Consider the following 17,773-nt stretch of genomic DNA (forward strand, 5'->3'; position numbering starts at 1 on the left):
TTTTCACTTTAAAGAAAAGAAGTATGACTACTTAAAAAAAGAATCCATATCTATAAGCACGATGCTCTGTTAGGCACTATTTATTCTGTACAATCCCTACTCTATTCTAAATAATCACAATTAAATGAGAAGCAGTTTTAATGACAACAGTTTAATAACAAAATAGATCTGTCCTCTAACCCCTGCTACATCGTGGTTGGAATAATGCATGATATTTCAGAAATACTGTGGTCAGTCAATGGCCTGCCATTTATAATCTGCACCTTCCTTGGCCCAGAGAGGAACTGAGCCACCTGGGGTTCTTCTGCCTCAGAGGGGAGATGAAAGCCCCAGGACAATTTCATAGGCTTAATTTTCCTTTTACAGTCAGCTCTGTACAACCAAACCCAACTTCAATTTTAATAAAATTATCTCATGTTCTAACCCTAAGTGGAGATGCTATTCAATTATTCTTTTGAGAAATAAACATACTGGTAAGAGGAGCTTTTTAACCAAATAAATTATTTATATTCTTGTGGAGATGGAACAACAATAAAAATGATGAAAAAAATTCCAAATTAAAAAAATTCTCTGTTTCATAAAAATAACTTCTTCATTTTTTTCATATGTTTGTAGGCCATTATTCTGTCTTCTTTGGAGAAGTTTCTGTTCATTTCCATTGGCCATTTCTTGATGGGGTTGTTTGATTTTTTTCTTGTTTATTCTTTTAAGTTCTAGGTAGATTCTTGTTATTAGACCATTATTGGAAGTGTAGAGAGCGAATATTTTCTCCCACTCTGGGGGTTGTCTTCTTTGGAGAAGTTTCTGTTCATTTCCATTGGCCATTTCTTGATGGGGTTGTTTGATTTTTTCTTGTTTATTCTTTTAAGTTCTAGGTAGATAGTTGTTATTAGACCTTTATCGAAAGTGTAGAGAGTGAATATTTTCTCCCACTCTGTGGGTTGTCTATTTGCTCTAATGATCGTTTCCTTGGCAGTGCAGAAACTTTTTAATTTGATCAGATCCCATTTGTTTATTTCTGATGTGGCAGTGATTGCCTTGGGGGTCTTCCTCATAAATTCTTTGCCTAGACCAATATCTGATAGGGTTTTCCCAACATCTTCTTCTAGGATTCTTGAAGTTTCACGCCTTAGGTTTAGATCTGTTATCCATCTTGAGTGAATTTTTGTGAGAGGTGAGAGGTTGGGATCCTAATTCACTCTTCTGCATGTTGTTAACCAGTCTTCCCAGCACTATTTATTGAAGAGAGAATCTTTTCCCCAAAGTAGATTTTTGTCTGCTTTATCAAAAATAAGGTTACTGTATACAAATGGTTTCATCTCTGGAATCTCAGTTCTATTCCAGATATTGATGCTTCTATTCTTGTGCCAATACCATGCAGATTTAACTATTATTGCTTTATAGTATAGTTTGAAGTCAGGAAGACTGATGCCTCCAAGTTTGTTCTTTTTACTTAAGATTGCTTTGGCTATACATGGTTTTCTCTGTTCAACATCTCTAATCATTAGAGAAATGCAAATCAAAACCAAAATGATATACCACCTAACCCCAGTGAGAATGGCCAGTATCAAGAAATCCCAAAACAACAAATGCTGGTGAGGATGCGGAGAGACAGAAACACTCTTACCCTGCTGGTGGGACTGCAAATTAGTGCAACCTCTGTGGAAAAGAATTTGGAGATACTTCAAACAGCTAGAAATAGAAATACCATTCGACCCAGCAATAGCATTGTTGGGCATCTACCCAAAAGAACATAAGTCTCTCTATTAGAAAGACATCTGCACCCGAATGTTTATGGCAGCACAATTCACTATTGCAAGGGCATGGAAACTATCTAAGTGTCCATCAGTTCATGAATGGATAACTAAAATGTGATATATGCTCACAATGGAATACTACTCAATCCCAAGAAACAACAGTGAGCTAGAACCGTTTATGCTATCCTGGATTAAGCTTAAGCCCATAATACAAAGCAAGACGACACAAGATCTGGAGAATGGGCTACACATCTACTTACCGTCAAATTGGTACTGACTGACTAAAACCATGGTGCTCAAAAAACGGTAGTGTTCAACAGGGATTTGGGAGGGGAGACCCACATCTTAAGGAAGTGGCAAGCATTGTGGGGGTGGGGAAGGATTACCTCTATCACTTTTTAGGGAGAGGTAAAGATATACATTGTAACCAAAATGCCTGAAAAAAAAATCTGTAATCGGGAAGTGGGCAGGGGGAAGGGGGAGGAGGGGAAGGGTATGTACTTACATGGTGGGTGTGGTGCGCACCACCTGGAGGCTGGACACGCTAGAAGCTCTGGCATAGCGGGGTGGGGGAGGGGGGGGCAGGGGCAAGATATGTAACTCTAACAATATCTGTACCCCCATAATATGAAGAAAAAAATAACTTTTTCTGCTCTAAAATCAAATCAGTATAATCTCCGCATGGCTCCATCTCTGGAGACTCATGTCTCTATGTAGTAGGAAATTTACATCCTCATTTTTGTCCCCATGCTCTGGCTGGCTGCTTTCCTCATCTTGGAATGATCCCTGGATTGTCCCTCGTGCTCTCCTTTCGCATCTTCCAAAATGCACACAAAGCAGGTAAAACGCTTAGGCCACAAAGTTAGATATGCAAGAAATACAGCATGTTAACGTTTTTATTAATTAACTTTATTTCAAATCAGGGCCTTCCTCCTGCCAAGCTGACAGGAAGTTTCACTTTTAGACACCATGAGTTCCCTCACCACTCCCTTGTGCTGATGCGGCTGGGTACTGGGTTAAGGTCCCAGGGTCTTACACCCTGAGCATTGGGGAATTCTGTCCATGGTTGCCACATGATTACTGGGTGATTGTGCCCATCATTGGTCATCTGTCTGTGGTTGTTCCAGTTCACACAGTCCTCAACTCTGCTGCTTTCAAGCCACCCTGGGGGCTTCACAGATCTTGGGAGAGGTTGAGAAGCCCTGGCTAGGAATCCAGCCCCTGCACTATCACGGGGCCATTCCCTCTGAGATTCTATCATGTGCCCTGGAAGCTGCAGGGAGCAAGGCTCAGGGGACCCACAGACTTCCCACCAACGCTCCCACCCAGCAGACTCTCAGCTTAACCTGGGCAATGCCTTTTCTCTCAAACCCAACTCCCTGGGCTCAGGTGTTTGGAATCAAAAATCACACTTTCTGCAAATAAGAAAGCATAAGCTATGTGTTTGAATGTAGAAAAGTGAAGAGATGCAGGGAGAACCCTCATACAGTAATGTCTACACTGACCCCAGTGCAACCAAACCAGAAAATAATTTAAGATATTCACACTTCTCTGTTCACTCATCTCAAAAGAAAATGTAGTTTTCTGCAGGCCAGACTGAGTGGACCTGGAGTTGGGGCCTCAAGTGGCCCTGCTGCCTGGGCTCTGGAGCGATTCATTCCTTTGGCTGCTGCAGCCCTTGAGAAAATGCCAGAGTGACTGGATGTGCCACGTGCAGAAGACTCAGCTCCATCCGTGCATCACATTTGAATAATACTCAAAATCCATGTTATTGAAGGAGTTTTGGAATTGTTATTCATTTTTGCTAGTTGATCAATACTAATATGTAAATATCGTTTATTGATATAAATAATTTGTTCCCAAGTATAGTTTATAAGTAGGTATTCTCTTTTTGTGGCTTGATCTTTTCACTACTTTAGGGGATACAGTATCATGAGTCACCTTGCTTTCATTGCTCCACTCTTTGTAAGGAATCAAGTGGTAACTCAGGAATCACCATCTTATGCAGACTCGCATTCTTAGCAAAAGACCAACAAAAACAAAGACTCAAGCAGGCCCTGCACAACCTTCCCCCAGGGCCCCTGCACATAGCTGCACTTTCTTTTCTGTAATAATGCAGTGAATGGCCAGTAGATGTTTCTTAAGGACATGTGCACTCTTTAGTGTCTAAACAACAGGAGAAATGGTTACAAGCATCCTTAATTCCTGTCTATAGTTTTAGCTTTTCTTTTCTCTTTTTGTAATCTATGCAATTTTGAGAGCCACCTTAAATTCTTTTCTGAAACAAGGGTGGGTGTAAGTAAATATAACAGAAACCATGTACAGCTACTAGTTTCCAGTCACAGTGGCAGAATAATTCTGCAGAAAGCAAGGATAGGTCAGGCTCCTCAAAAGCCAAAGTCAAAAGCAGCCGGGATTCCTATCTTCAAAGTAAAGAAGACCCATTATGAACAGTGACAAAGACAATCTTGTAGAGAAGTAAGCCCACATTGGAAGCCAAGAGGGTTCTATTATAATATTAGATCATTAAATATGAAACTTCCAATTTTGAATCAAAAGTGTAGTTTAATATATCTCAAACAAGAAGCAGTACAATTAATCAAAGTATGTGCCTAGATTATCGGCACAGTTTTGCCTTCTTAACAGTAGCTTGTTTATGTCAGCAGTGAAGAAGCCTGGAGAGCAAGTGGTAATGAAATCGCCAAAGCCATTTTCCATAGCTTGTTGAGAATTGAATGTTTTTCCTCGCAAGAAGTGTTCCACAGTCTGGAGGAAGTGGCAGTAAGTTAGTGTAAGGTCTGGTGAATACAGTAGATGACTGACAGTTTCCAAGTCCAGCCTCTATGGTTTGAGCAGTGTTGTTTGTGCGACATGTGGTCGAGTGTTGGTTGTCTTGCAAGAGGATTCACTTGTCTCTATTGACCAATCTCAGTTGCTTAATCACATGCTTCCTCATCATTTCACCCAACTGGTTGCAGTAGACACCCACTGTAATTGATTGACCAGGTTTCATGAAGCCGTAGTGGATAATACCAGCACTGGACCACCAAACAGACACCAGTAGCTTTTTTTGATGAATATCCGGTTTTGGACTGTGTTTTGGCACTTCATCTTTATCCACCCATTGTGCCGAACACTTGTGATTGTCAAAAAGAATCTATTTTCATCATATTGTAATAATATGACATAGAAATTGTTCACCTCTATGTCCTGACAGCAAAGAAAGGCAAGCTTCAAGACAATTTCTCTTCTGAAGCTCATTTAATCCATGTGGAACCCGTCTACACAGCTTCTTTACCTTGTTGATTTGTTTCAAATCATCCAATGTTGTCAGAATAGGAGCACGTCAAACCTTGCTGCTAATTCGTGCGTATGTTGAGATGGATTTGCTTCCACTCTAGCTTTCAGCTCATCCACCTTGGTCTCAGGTCACCCACATGGCTCATTTTCAAGATTAAAATCACCAGAATGGAACTTCTCAAACCACTGATGTACTGTGTGTTCATTAGCCACATCCTTCCCAAACACTTAATTGATATTTAGAGCTGTCTACACTGCATTGATTCTATGATGGAACCCATATTTGAAAATAATACAAATTTTTGGCTTATCCATGGTTTCACAAAATTGCTCTAAAAAATTTGAAAGATAATCACAAGCCAAAGTGTATGTTTGAAAGATTGAAGGTGTGCCTTCACAATAAAAATAAGATAAGAAGTGTCAAAGTGAAATGTCAGAGATACCAACTGTCAAATTTAGTACTTAAGGAAATCAGACATTCATACTTAATAACCTAATACAATCCCACAGAAGCCTTTGAAGCTTATGAAAACTGGATCATTCATACATTCAATTGTCCATCCAACAAACCTTTATCACCTAGAACATACCAGATGACTGTGCTAGAACTGGTGATGATTAAAAGAGGAATATTCCGAAGACAACAAAATAGAAAAAGCTAAATAGCAAGACCTATTGCAAAGATATCATGTGCTCAAAGAACTTCATTTTTTTCTTGTCCCCTTGTCCCATTCTATGCTGATATTGATGTTAATGACAATTATAATGGATAATAATTAGTCTTTTACATACATTGTCTCATGTAATCTTCAAAACAACCCTGAAACCCTGAAAAGGATTACCAGATCTTACAGATACTGCCAATAAAGACAAAGCTGGGTAAATGGGTGCGATAGTTCCCTTAGCTACTACACCATGTTCCCACTCAGCCATTCACCCATACTACCCATGTATGTGTGTGCACTTAAAACACACAAGCACACACACATACACACACTCAAGATAAATGATGGACAAAAGATGTGATGAAATCTTGCCAAAAAAAAATCACCTTCCAAATATCTCTTACTTCCTGAGCTTGATATATATTTACCTATTAGCACCCTACAATGTACTTATTTCTCCCTTGAGGCAGGTTTCTAATAGCTTGAACTGCCAAAAGTAAAATCAGCAAACCGCGGTGGCTGCTGAACTTCCCGTCAGCCTGTGGATGCTGAGATCATCCCTGAGCTCCTGAGTGCATGCTCTGTGCGCCACTCTGCTCTGGTCCTGCCTCTGCCCTGGCTTTGTGGACAGAGTAGTAATGGGAGCAACCAAACACCTGGACCAATCCACCGCTTCATGCTGATAAGGGAAAGTAAAACCTTGCCCAGAAATGGCATTTGCCAATGCTAGACTGCTTTTAATCCTAAATCACGGTGGGTCTGAGTGCAGTGGTGTTTACAACTAATCACAACTAGTTACAGATTCCTCTGTTCATTTTCCACTCCCACTGTTTCACTTGACCAGCCTTAAAAAAAAAAAAAAAGAAATCCTAAGTCACTATTGATATAAACATATACTGGTCACCATAACAGAAAATAGGCCAGAAGGTGCCTGAACATAGAATTGAACCCCAAAGTCCAACATTTTAGGCTAAATATATCATCAGTAAGTTCTGTTTTTGTGTCTGAGTTGTTATATATGAAAATGGGCATAACTCTATTCACTACTTCCTTTCAGAAGGAAGTATGTCCTCAAGCATACTAATAATATTAATTAAGTTCTTTTAATCCCTTGGTTTAAATGTTTACATGAGGCAACTATCGTAAAATAATAATTTATTGGCTAAGAATGTTATTCAGACATTCTGATAACTGGCATTTGTTTTTTGTCAAACCTTATCCCCACAGTATTTACATCTCAAAATAAGTCTAGACCAGGCTAATATCTTGAGAAGAAATAGCCAATAGGCAAAATTTATAAGCTAACATTTTATGAATGTGTCTATTTCTAAAACTAATTATTGTTAAAGTAAGGCCAAATACGTTGATTGGTAGTATTGTCACATGATAGTATTGCCGTCCTGTTAAGAAATGAAACTGAAGAACACATTAAACTCATCACATGTGCTTCATTAATGGCCATCAATGACCAGTAATCAGGCAGAATTCGTTTGCAAGATAAACACACAGACTTCGATTTGTTTATTTTTCTTTTCTGTCAACATTAACCAATGGTGTCATCATTGTATTTGCATTAGGCCTGAGGAAAATATCTTTTCTGCATTAGAATACGGACCCTGCTGGCGGACAGCAAGGATAAGTCTGGCTCTTCCCCTTTCTACCCTCAATGCACTCCTCGAGGGGCTTGCTGCACACTGTTGACTCTAAATACATTGTCCTATAGAAAGATGAAGCCACCAAGTTGAAAATGCATGTGGAGTTACCTAGCCCTATAAAAGATTCTAAACCAATATGCTTCCTATTCCTATTTTACAATTACTTCCTCCACCTTTGCATTCTAACCCATGGTTTGCATGCTAGATCTATAGTTCAGGGAGTTAGCACAGTTCACAGTCAATAAGGTCCCAAAGGGGTCATTTCCTCATTTCTATCTTACTCAAGCCTTGTGTCTCCTACAGACTCTAGGAAACAATATCTGGCCACCGGAGACTGAATTATGGTCCAAGGTTGAGTTTTAACTCTTGACTCTCTGACTTCCGATTTCCCAGTAAATCTTTTTTCTAACTCCCTTTGATTTGTAGCCACTAGTATGTCTCCCCAAAGATGATGCATTCTGGTTCTTTTTGCTTACATGTTAAAAGAAAGCATATAGATTTAAATGAACTAGAATAAAGAGTATAATCTTCACAGCCCAATATTCTAGGCAGCGATAGAAGATCTGTGGGTCTTTGGAAGGGGATAGAAGCTGGGGAACAATGAGTTTCCTCTGTTGATTGGTAAGAAAGAGCTTGACAGAGGGAAACGGCATTCGATTTAAAACATTTCAGAATTTCTGTCAGAATAAACCCCTTCTTCCCTCCTCCATGACACTGCTATGACAGCATTAATGAAGCAGGGACAGTACGAGTTTTACGGAAAGGTTAAGTTCTGCGATACAATGCACAGAGCCTCGCAGACGCATCTCACCAGTGTGAGAGATGGTGCCGTTACATCTCCCAGGACCTCCAGGTGCTAGAGAGAGGTTGGATTCCCATATCTCACTGATGATAGTCATGAAATCGGGAGGCAGATATTAATATATTTTTGAGCATGAGCATTTTAATTACAGCTTTATCTTTATGGCTATCCATTGTCTTTCTATTAATGTTCACCCCCGAAGCTTCTAATTTGTACTTAGGTCATAGTAGCAAAAAGAAAAAGGCAAAGAGAGATAACTCCTAGGAGGTGCTAGTGAGGAGCTGAAGGAAGCAGAGCAGATTCAGGCAGGAACTGCTGTTATAGTAATTTCCAAGGCCAAGATAAAACTGTTTAAACTTTATCACACTGGAGCTTACACTGTAAATGGGAGTTTTTATTTCTGATTCAAAACCTAAGCTTTAGCCTTACACAGAGAAAATCCACAGCACCCTGCATTTTCCATGATCCCATTATTCCTCTTGCTCTCTTGCCTCACCTGAACAAGCTTTAGATTCTAGAGAAAGTGATGGGTATACAATGCTTGATACAGTGGTGCTCCTTTAACTCTCCCTCTCTTGAATAACATATTTTTGTGATATGCGTGGCAGGCTGTGTAATGGCCCATGACGGCTATCTATGTCCTAATCGCTGGAACCCATGAGTATATAACCTTCTACGGTAAATGGGATTTTATAGATGTAATTCAGTTGAAGACTTTGAGATGAGGCAACTTTGCTGGATAATGTAGAGAGGGCTGGCTGTTTTCATAGCAGTCCTTTAAGAGGGAGGCAGGAGGATCAAAGTGAGAAAAAGGAGATGTGAAGGCAGAACTGGAGGCTGGAGTGATGTGCTTGGAGCATGGGGGATGGAGCCATGAGCCAAGGAAGGCAAGTGACCTCTAGAAGCTGGAAAAGGAAAAGGAAAAAAAAAAAAAAACAGCTCTGCTGACACTTTGATTTTAGACTTCTGACCTCTAGAACTATGAAAAAATGAATTTGTATTCTTTTAAGACATTAACTTTATGGTAATTTGTTACAACAGCAATAGGAAACTATTAATAATATGGTATGAAATTTCTAGCTTTGCTTCTTAAAGATACTTGCTGTGTCCCCTTCAAATCACCTCTTGTTTCAAAAGCAAAACCACAGAAGTTCCTGCTGAAGTCCTCAGGAAATACCTGGTGGAATGTGGAGTTCTGAGGCAAATATCTACTTGTTTCTCTGATTAAGGAATTATCCCTAGCTTTTATGGACTAAGATCTGAGCCTCCTGATTTCCAGAAGATTGCTTATGGAGAAATCATATATAAGTGAAAGCAAAACTTTAAACTTCTTTCTTGGAAATGAAATTTAAGCCGTTAGTGAGTGATAAGATATACGTTAGACCACAAATTTCACAACTCCCTCTATTTGGGTCTCTTTATAGCAGTAGTTAGTTTATTTTCTCTTCATTAAAACAAAACAAATATGTTTTCCAGCAAGATGAAAACTTTCTGGGATCAGGCTGCTTAGATTTCTTCTGAGCATTTCCAGTTTTTTTAAGTAAATGCAAAGACACCATAATGCAGAAGTGCTGTGTGTATACAGGAAGGAAATGGAGTGGTAGTGAGTCAAAAGGTCTATTTTCATCAAGTGCCTCAAAGGAATTCCTTGTGGTTCTTCAGTGGAGAGAGAAGTAACATTCATTAAAGCCATGTTATTTATGCAATTGGTTTTTATAACTAGCTTCTCGTTGTGGTCCCAGGCCAAAGACACTAAAAACAAAAATCCAGTAAGATAAAAACCTAGTTTAAAGTAGAAACTAATTTCAAAGAAATGGAATAGAGAGTGCTTATTAGTATGTATTTCTCAGGAAAAAGCTTTCTTTTCTTATATGGGCTCTGTTATACCAGATGGGCTTTCCAGTAGATACAAACTCATCACTGTGCTTAGAATGTCCTAGAGCAGGGCCTTTTCGTGGGCATTCTCCTGAAAGATGTTAATTACCAATACAGAAAACTTTTCTTCTTAATAATGCTAGTCACATACAGTTGACTTTACTTGCACTTTATACGTATACCTGCTAGGTTAAAAGGTACTTCTGTAAAAGAGCATATCAAAAGGTAAATTAATCATATTACAAGCTGTTAGTTTCCTATCTGGATACTCAACGCCATTGAAATCTATATATCAAATTTGACCTTTTTGTATTTCTTTAACCCAGGAGACTTCAACTGGTACACTATATATAACCTTTGGAGCCGATGATCTCATAAGAGTTGCTACGTATCAGTGTATCAGTGTAGTCATCCTCCATTATTATAGTAAATAGGTTAGATTTCTTTTTAATATTTACCAATAGTTTTTTCAAAGATTGACTCAAAGTATGAAAGACAATTGTTTTCTTCCTAAAACATTAAGCATGACCAGGGAATTCAAACAAAGGGACAGAGCATATTTATGTTATTAGGCAATCTTGCTATTCTATACCAAATAGTCTAGACCTTTAACTTGGAATTTTATCCAGCACTGGGGGACTCAAAAAACAGTCATATAGACAGTTTGAACAAGAGTCGTAATGACGGTTGGGAATCAAAATGAAATCTAGGAGGAAAGGACTGGAGCCATTCTGGAGATCTAAGTCATAGCAGTGGTTTTCAAGTATCAGGAGGTGGGAAATTATAGTTAGCTCATTGCCATCTCAATGGAGGACAGGCCAAGAAGCTTCCGATGCAGATTTAAAGCAGGCAAGTTGATTGCAAGAAGGGAGCTGTTTCTTTGACTCTTGTATGGTTCTGCTGTGGAACAGCCAGGCTGGAGGAGCAGTGCTAGTACCAGAATGGGGAAGAAGCCCTTCCCCAGGTGTCAACAGGAAGTTGAGATCCTCCGCATGCCAGGTGTGCCTCCATTCCCTTATTGCCGTGCCCTCGGTATTTCTTGCTTCTTAATCTTTCATCTCCATTCTCCTCCTTGACTTGACTGTTAGGGTCCAGACAACAGACAAGAATGCTGAACACCTCCACTTTATTGCTTCCTCTGAGGACTCAGAGCTAAATGAATGATTCCAATTCTCAGAAAGAAGAGCCAGATTTTTTCATGACTGCCGTGAAAGGAGATTACACAATATTTCTTCGGAGGCCTTCAACAAGTAGTTGCTGCATGGTGCAAATTGGAAAAACAGGACAGATTTCTCGTGAGGGCTGGACCAGATGGCCTGTGCAAGTGCTCTCAGAGTCCTCCCTAGCTGTCGATTCCAAGAAAAAAAAAATCACTGCTGGGCTTCTGTTTTGGTTTCCAATCTGGGTAACTGAAAATCAACCTGCAATAAGGATTTTTCAATGTATTTCAGTTCTGACTTTTAGGAGCAAGCTTCCAAAGTAATCTCCAAAACAACATGGAGAAGAGTTAAGTATGTTCAGCACAGAATGCCCAAATGAGCATTTCCTATCCAGTGTGATGTCCAATTATCTGTGCCCATGGCTTTGTAGATCTTTCTCAGACACCAGTGCTTGAGACGCTGCGGCACTAAGCACACTATCATTTGGAAGTTGATATATGTCCAGCTTCAGGACGTGTGTCAGTAGACAGCTGCTGTGGAAGCACATTGGGGTCCTCATGGCTCTGCAGGAGATGGAGAAAGTTGGTCTGGCACTCTCAGCACACAGCAGGGCTTTGCTTCTTCTAGATATAAAAGCCTGAGCTGCAGATGTTCGTATGTAGAGAAGAGAATTGTCCTTTCTAGAAGCATTTCACATACTGTGCTTCTTTCCTATGTTAAAAATGGGGCCTAACCAAGAAGCTGCAATGCAGAAGCTCAAGGAGCATAAGGAACCTTCCCTTGCCTTTGTGAGTCAGGAGACCTCAGTTTGGCCTTGGCCTTCTCCTTGGCTTCCTCTGACCAAGGAACTGGCCATTCTGTATAAAATAAAATGCTCGCACTAGATGGCATTTAAATAAAGTTCTTCAACAACATCTATTGCTAAGTCACTCATTTCTGGGGATCATATAGTATTAATGATTTTCAATGTTGAAATAGAAATTTAAAGACTTTTGCCTTAAATTCTTCAGGTTCAATCACTCTATTTCCTAATTCTGAAAAGAGTGGAAAACTTGTTACAAAAATGTCTTTTTATATTAAAACATGATTAATTTGCAACATCAAATCATTTCTTATTATGTATAATAGCTATTTATCTAAATGGCTTTGAAATTCTTGAAGGACAAGTATTAATCAATGCTTATGAATTCAATTTTTCTCATAAGGGGGTCTTCTTTCCTAAAAGGGTTTTTTTTTTTTTTTTGAATACTCAAAGAAATCAAGAGTCCTATATTTTGGTCAGATTCCCTGGACCCAGATCTCATACTGTTCATGAATTGATATACTAAGGATAGACTATGAATTTGATGAAATGAATTTAAAAAATCAAAGTGAAATTTAGGAATTTGATTTTCCTTTTGAATGTGATGGGATTTTTTTTTTCTTCTTCTAGGAACATTTCTCAGATTACCATAAATTGAAATGTTTGCAAAAATGAAAAAAAATAATTTCTCTAAAATGAGTGTACTTCTAAAGAGGATCATTGAGTAGATTTGGGATTAAGGACTCCATGTGTAGCAACCACATTGAAGCCAGCAGCTAGAAAACGAGCTGTTTCTGGAAACTGCTTGAATCAATTCCTCCACGTGCATGTGCATGCACACGCATGCGCACACGCAGACCCACAGACCCATACCCCCCTACACACACTTCTAAAACCAGGAACTGGAACAATGTTTGCCTAATAACTTCCAGGAGGCTCCCTCTCCTCCTACCATTTTCTCACCATCCCATGGATGCCAGACTTCTGACTGGTGCCTTGCAGAGGTGGAATAAACTCTGTGAGATTGAATCAGCAACTAATTTTTAGGAAGGTTTCTCCACCTCCCCATTCTCACCATTTTACTTTGTGGTGGAGAAGAAAGCCCACACCCATGAGTGTCAGTGGAAATGACAATGGTATTCTTTACCAAAAAAATAAAAATAAAATAACACAAAAACAAAACCAAATTGGCATTTTAAGTAACCAACTGCTCTTTTCTCTGGACTAAAATCAAATATTTCTATTTGAAACACAGCCACAGAGCTAGCTCTTTTCTTCCTCCTTTTCAGCCCACCTATTTCCTCCCACTTTTCCCCATACGGAGATTCACATGCACGCACGCACACACACACACACACACACACACACACCCAGTGCCTTTTATGTAATCTGCTGACAAGATTGATCTTTCACTCGAATTGCTTTGATTCAAAATCTACCCACCATTCGTGGGAGGTAAGGAACAGTGGATGCAATGAGTGCTTTAATAAAGAGGCTGTGAAAGGAATGGCAAGGGAAAGGCATGTGGTATCTGGTCTGAGTCTTCCATATAGACTTGATTCTTTAAAGGAAAATAGAGAATGAATTTTCTTGTTTCAAACCTATAACTCTTACATGCTTTCTTTTCTTTTCTTTTCTTTTCTTGTCTTGTCTTGTCTTGTCTTTCTTTCTTACCTTCTTTCTTTTTTTTTTTTTTTTTTTTTGGAACAACTGCCAGTTTAATTCTTTCTTAACAGAACTTTGTAACCAGACACTTTGATTAAAAATCCTTAATAGTCCTTCTATTGCTATTGCTCCCTTATGTTTTTATGGCTTACTATGGCTTCAGAGTGCCATAATCCAACCCTTTATTATGGCCACAAGATTCTCTCTCACCATTTCCCTGCACAAACCCTGCAAGTGAAATAAAAAGCCAATCCCAATACCTACTATTCATTTATATAATATTCTTGAAGCAACAAAATTATAGAAATGGCTTAAATATTGGTGGTTATCAAGGATCAGAAATTGGGGAAGAGTTAGCGGATATGGTCAGGTAGGGACAGCCTAAGGGAGACTTGTGGTTATGGAGCTATTCTGATTCTTCACTATGATGGTGATTACACAAATCTATACATGTGATAAAGCTGCATAGACATAGAAACACACACACACACAAATGAATACATATATAACTGGTAAAATATGAATAAATTCTGTGGATTTTACCAAAGTCAATTTCCTGGTTTTGATATGATGCTATAGTTAAGCAAAATGTTATCCCTGGGGAAACTTGGAATTTTAGGGTACAAGGAAATTCCATGTATCTTTTTGTTTTGTTTTGTTTTGTAAATTTCTGTGACTAATTATTTGAAAAAAATTAATGGTAAAGTGTGGTTAACCTAAAGAAATGGAAAGAGGTGGAGTTTTTAGTGGAATTTAAATATTATTTCTCATACTATTTTTTGTAAAGAAGATAAAAATTTCAAAGCATGTTTTATGTAACCATAGAGCACAAAGTTATATTTACATATATATATATGTTTCAAATAAAGTTTTTCTCAATGATATTGGGTCCATCATATTCCAATTGTTCTAGAACTAAAATGACAACTTTAGAATGCTTAGGAGGGAGTTTATCAGTACAAATGTGCTCAATTCTGAATGACAAAAGCTTTGAAACCATGTCAATCACTAGTAGCTGGATCATTCTAAAAAGTTATATATATAAAAAATCTCAACCAACCAAACATGCAAAAACAAATAAATAAACCTGCCTTAACTTCTGTTCTGAGTGATTTGCTCTTCTTAGGATGAAAGGTTCATGAATGTACCAATATCTGTCATGTGTAAATCCATCATGTATGGTTGCAGAGTATACATCAAGCTAACACAGTGTGATGAACTCTGAGATTAAAAACATACACAGAACTAAAACAAAAGAACTCTGATGCCTTAACAAAGCACAACTGTGAACGCTCTAAGAGTGGGAGTATAGAGAAAGAAAGGTTGGTTAATGGGTACAAATGTAGAGTTAGATAGAAGGAATACATTCTAATGTTTGATAGCAGAGTAGGGTGACTATAATTAACACAAATGTGATATATATTTCAAAATAACTAGAAGGGAGGACTTGATATATTTCCAACACACAGATATGATAAATACTAGAGATGATAGATACCTTGAATACCTTGACTTGATCATTACACATTCTGTGTACGTAACAAAATATCACATGTACCCCATAAACATGTAAAAATATTATTTGTCATAAAAACCGCTAAGAAACAGAATAGTCCTGTATAATTCACATGCAGGATAGTTCCCAATACAAACATTAGGTAGAATCTTATTCTCTTGGGCTGACAGTAGCATTTGAATAGCAGAACGTCGCAGTGGATTTTTTCTCATCTTCAGCTTTGAAACAATAACCAATTTTATGCAAGATTCTTACACAATGATGGTGTCAATGTGATAGTGGCTTTGAACATTTTATTCTTGCAGAATTTAGATGTTTTGTGTAAGTGTATATTAATTCTTTCTAAAATCCCAATTTTAGATGGGATTCCATGAGTCCTTGATTAATGGATGGTAATCATAGGTGATGATAATGAGTTGGGCTTTAAAAATCATAAAGCATTATATAAATAGAAAGCATTCTACTTATTGATTAGGGTTATAAGTGGGTCCTTAACTGTGAGGTAGCACCTTACATCAGGGCTGGACCTGAAAGAAGTCCCTGAGATAACAAAATAGGTGGCAGATATGGGTACAATTACTCACATCCCAAGATTTAATCATTAATTCTGGACCTTAAGTAGAGTTGGTAGCCTTCAAAATGGATAAAATAAGTTGGCCCAGACATAACTATCAGCCCCCAAAACATAGCTTTTATAGGAATGTCTCGCAATAGATGATTCTATTATTTGTGTCTCTTTTCTTAATCATGGTCTATTTCCCCAACCTGAATGTAAGCTCCAAATCTTATCTGGCTTCTGCACCTTTGTGTGCCCAGTCCTAGCAAAGTTCCTGGTACAGGGTAGGGGCTCGACAAGTATTTGTTGACTCTATTGACTAAATTAATTCCTCTCCACTCAATGACACCATTGTTTGACAATATTTGAGTAGTAGACTCTTTTTAAATTCTGATGAAAGCTATAACCCCTCCTCAGAAAAATGTACAAAAAGACAACATTTTTGATTTTCTAGGGTATTCATGGATGCCCTGAAAGTTCTACCCATGGAAACCATTTTCAAGCATGAGAATATATTACAACCACAATTAGCCACTAACCTCCCGCTCTAGGTCTTTTAAGCATTCTACGTGTTGGTTATCCTAGCCAAATAAATACTTTCCCCATTCTATGGCATTATCTATTGTTTTCTGCTACTTGCTATCACTAACAAATAGTCTATATATGCATATTATATTTTAGTAACAGTGTAAAAAGGGGGATAATTTGGCTAGTGAAAGATATTTCTATCAGTTTTAATAAAGTATTAATATATAGTTAGTCTCCCTCCCCCTTTTAACTGTAAGAAAGCTTGGTGTGCATTTGGCATGATCTCACAATCTCTTTCCTAAAGGTCATTCAGAGTAGAATTTGAAAGAGAGGAGTAAGTCACATTCATACACACACAAGCCATCTGATTGTCATAGATGAAGTGGTTTAGCATAAGAAGGGGAGTGGAGAAGAGACATCTTGTTTAGTGGCCATAAACAATGAATAACTCAAAGTATACTGAAGACCCTAGATGGCTTTTTATCAGAGAAGAGCTATCGTCAGTTGCCAGTCATGAAAGGTACCCAAGAACCTTGTTTACACACCCAGCTTTTGGGAAACAGAGATAGTTATCACCCAATCTGAGTTGACCTGCACTACCAGAAAAACCTTAATGGAAACCTCCTGACTTCCAAAAGCCCTCATAAAATGAAACTCTTCCAACACAATCATCCATAAACAATTATGAAACTCTGCCACAGGAAATGAAGGGTGTTATATTTTATTTCTCCTAGCACAAAAGGAAAGTTCATAGTGCTGCTAAACTGCTGGAGGCCACAATTCAAACCACCTACTTTGATCTGCCTTAACCCCCAGTATCTAGTTCCTGGGAACCTTGCCCAAGAAAGCATCAGCTCACCTCCATCTCTGCAACTGAACTGCATGCAGAGCAGCACTGTGTCTACAGGGCAGGGGCTGTGTGTGTGCCCCAGCAGCAGCAGCAGCAGAAAACACCAGTGCACTCAAGACTGCAGTCTCATTTAGAGAACTGTTATCGTAGGTCCCCACTGTCCATCATGGGGATACTGGGAAAGCAAAGGCACCCACACAGCTGATGCTTCAATGAGTAGACCAGACCCAGGCTGCTTGCAATTGTACTGCAGTCGGGGCAAAGAAGTTCAGCTATGATTCTTTTGCTTTTCCCTATTCAAGGGCTTTACCTCTTAATGGTTCAAAAACATATCAAAACAACATTGCTTGACATTTTGCAATGAGAAGCTTTCCTGTATGTCTGCAAAGAAACTTTTTTCAAGGGCAACTTTTATAAAAATAAGTTTCAATGATTATTTTAGCAATCCCACATGGAAAATAGAAGGTTAGGTGTGCATTATTTTAACTCAAGTTAGTTCATCCTATCCTAAATCAAGTTCCTAACAAAGACAAGATATGGTTAAATGTAATTAACAAAACATATCCACTAACTGGAGTAATCAAAGCCTTTGGAAGATGTGTCAGTAGCTCCTCTCCTCTACATCCACACACACTTTCAGAA

General features: G+C 38.5%; 1 protein-coding gene across 2 annotated transcripts in view; it reads right to left on the reverse strand.

Annotated features, from left to right (window-relative positions):
- KCNAB1 (potassium voltage-gated channel subfamily A regulatory beta subunit 1) overlaps positions 1 to 17,773 on the reverse strand; it is a 367,524-nt gene that overhangs the window by 226,672 nt on the left and 123,079 nt on the right. The gene's annotated exons all lie outside the window — the stretch shown is intronic.

The sequence above is a fragment of the Microcebus murinus genome, chromosome 1, assembly GCF_040939455.1.
Source record: "Microcebus murinus isolate Inina chromosome 1, M.murinus_Inina_mat1.0, whole genome shotgun sequence".
In the NCBI taxonomy this organism is placed as follows: Eukaryota; Metazoa; Chordata; class Mammalia; order Primates; family Cheirogaleidae; genus Microcebus; species Microcebus murinus.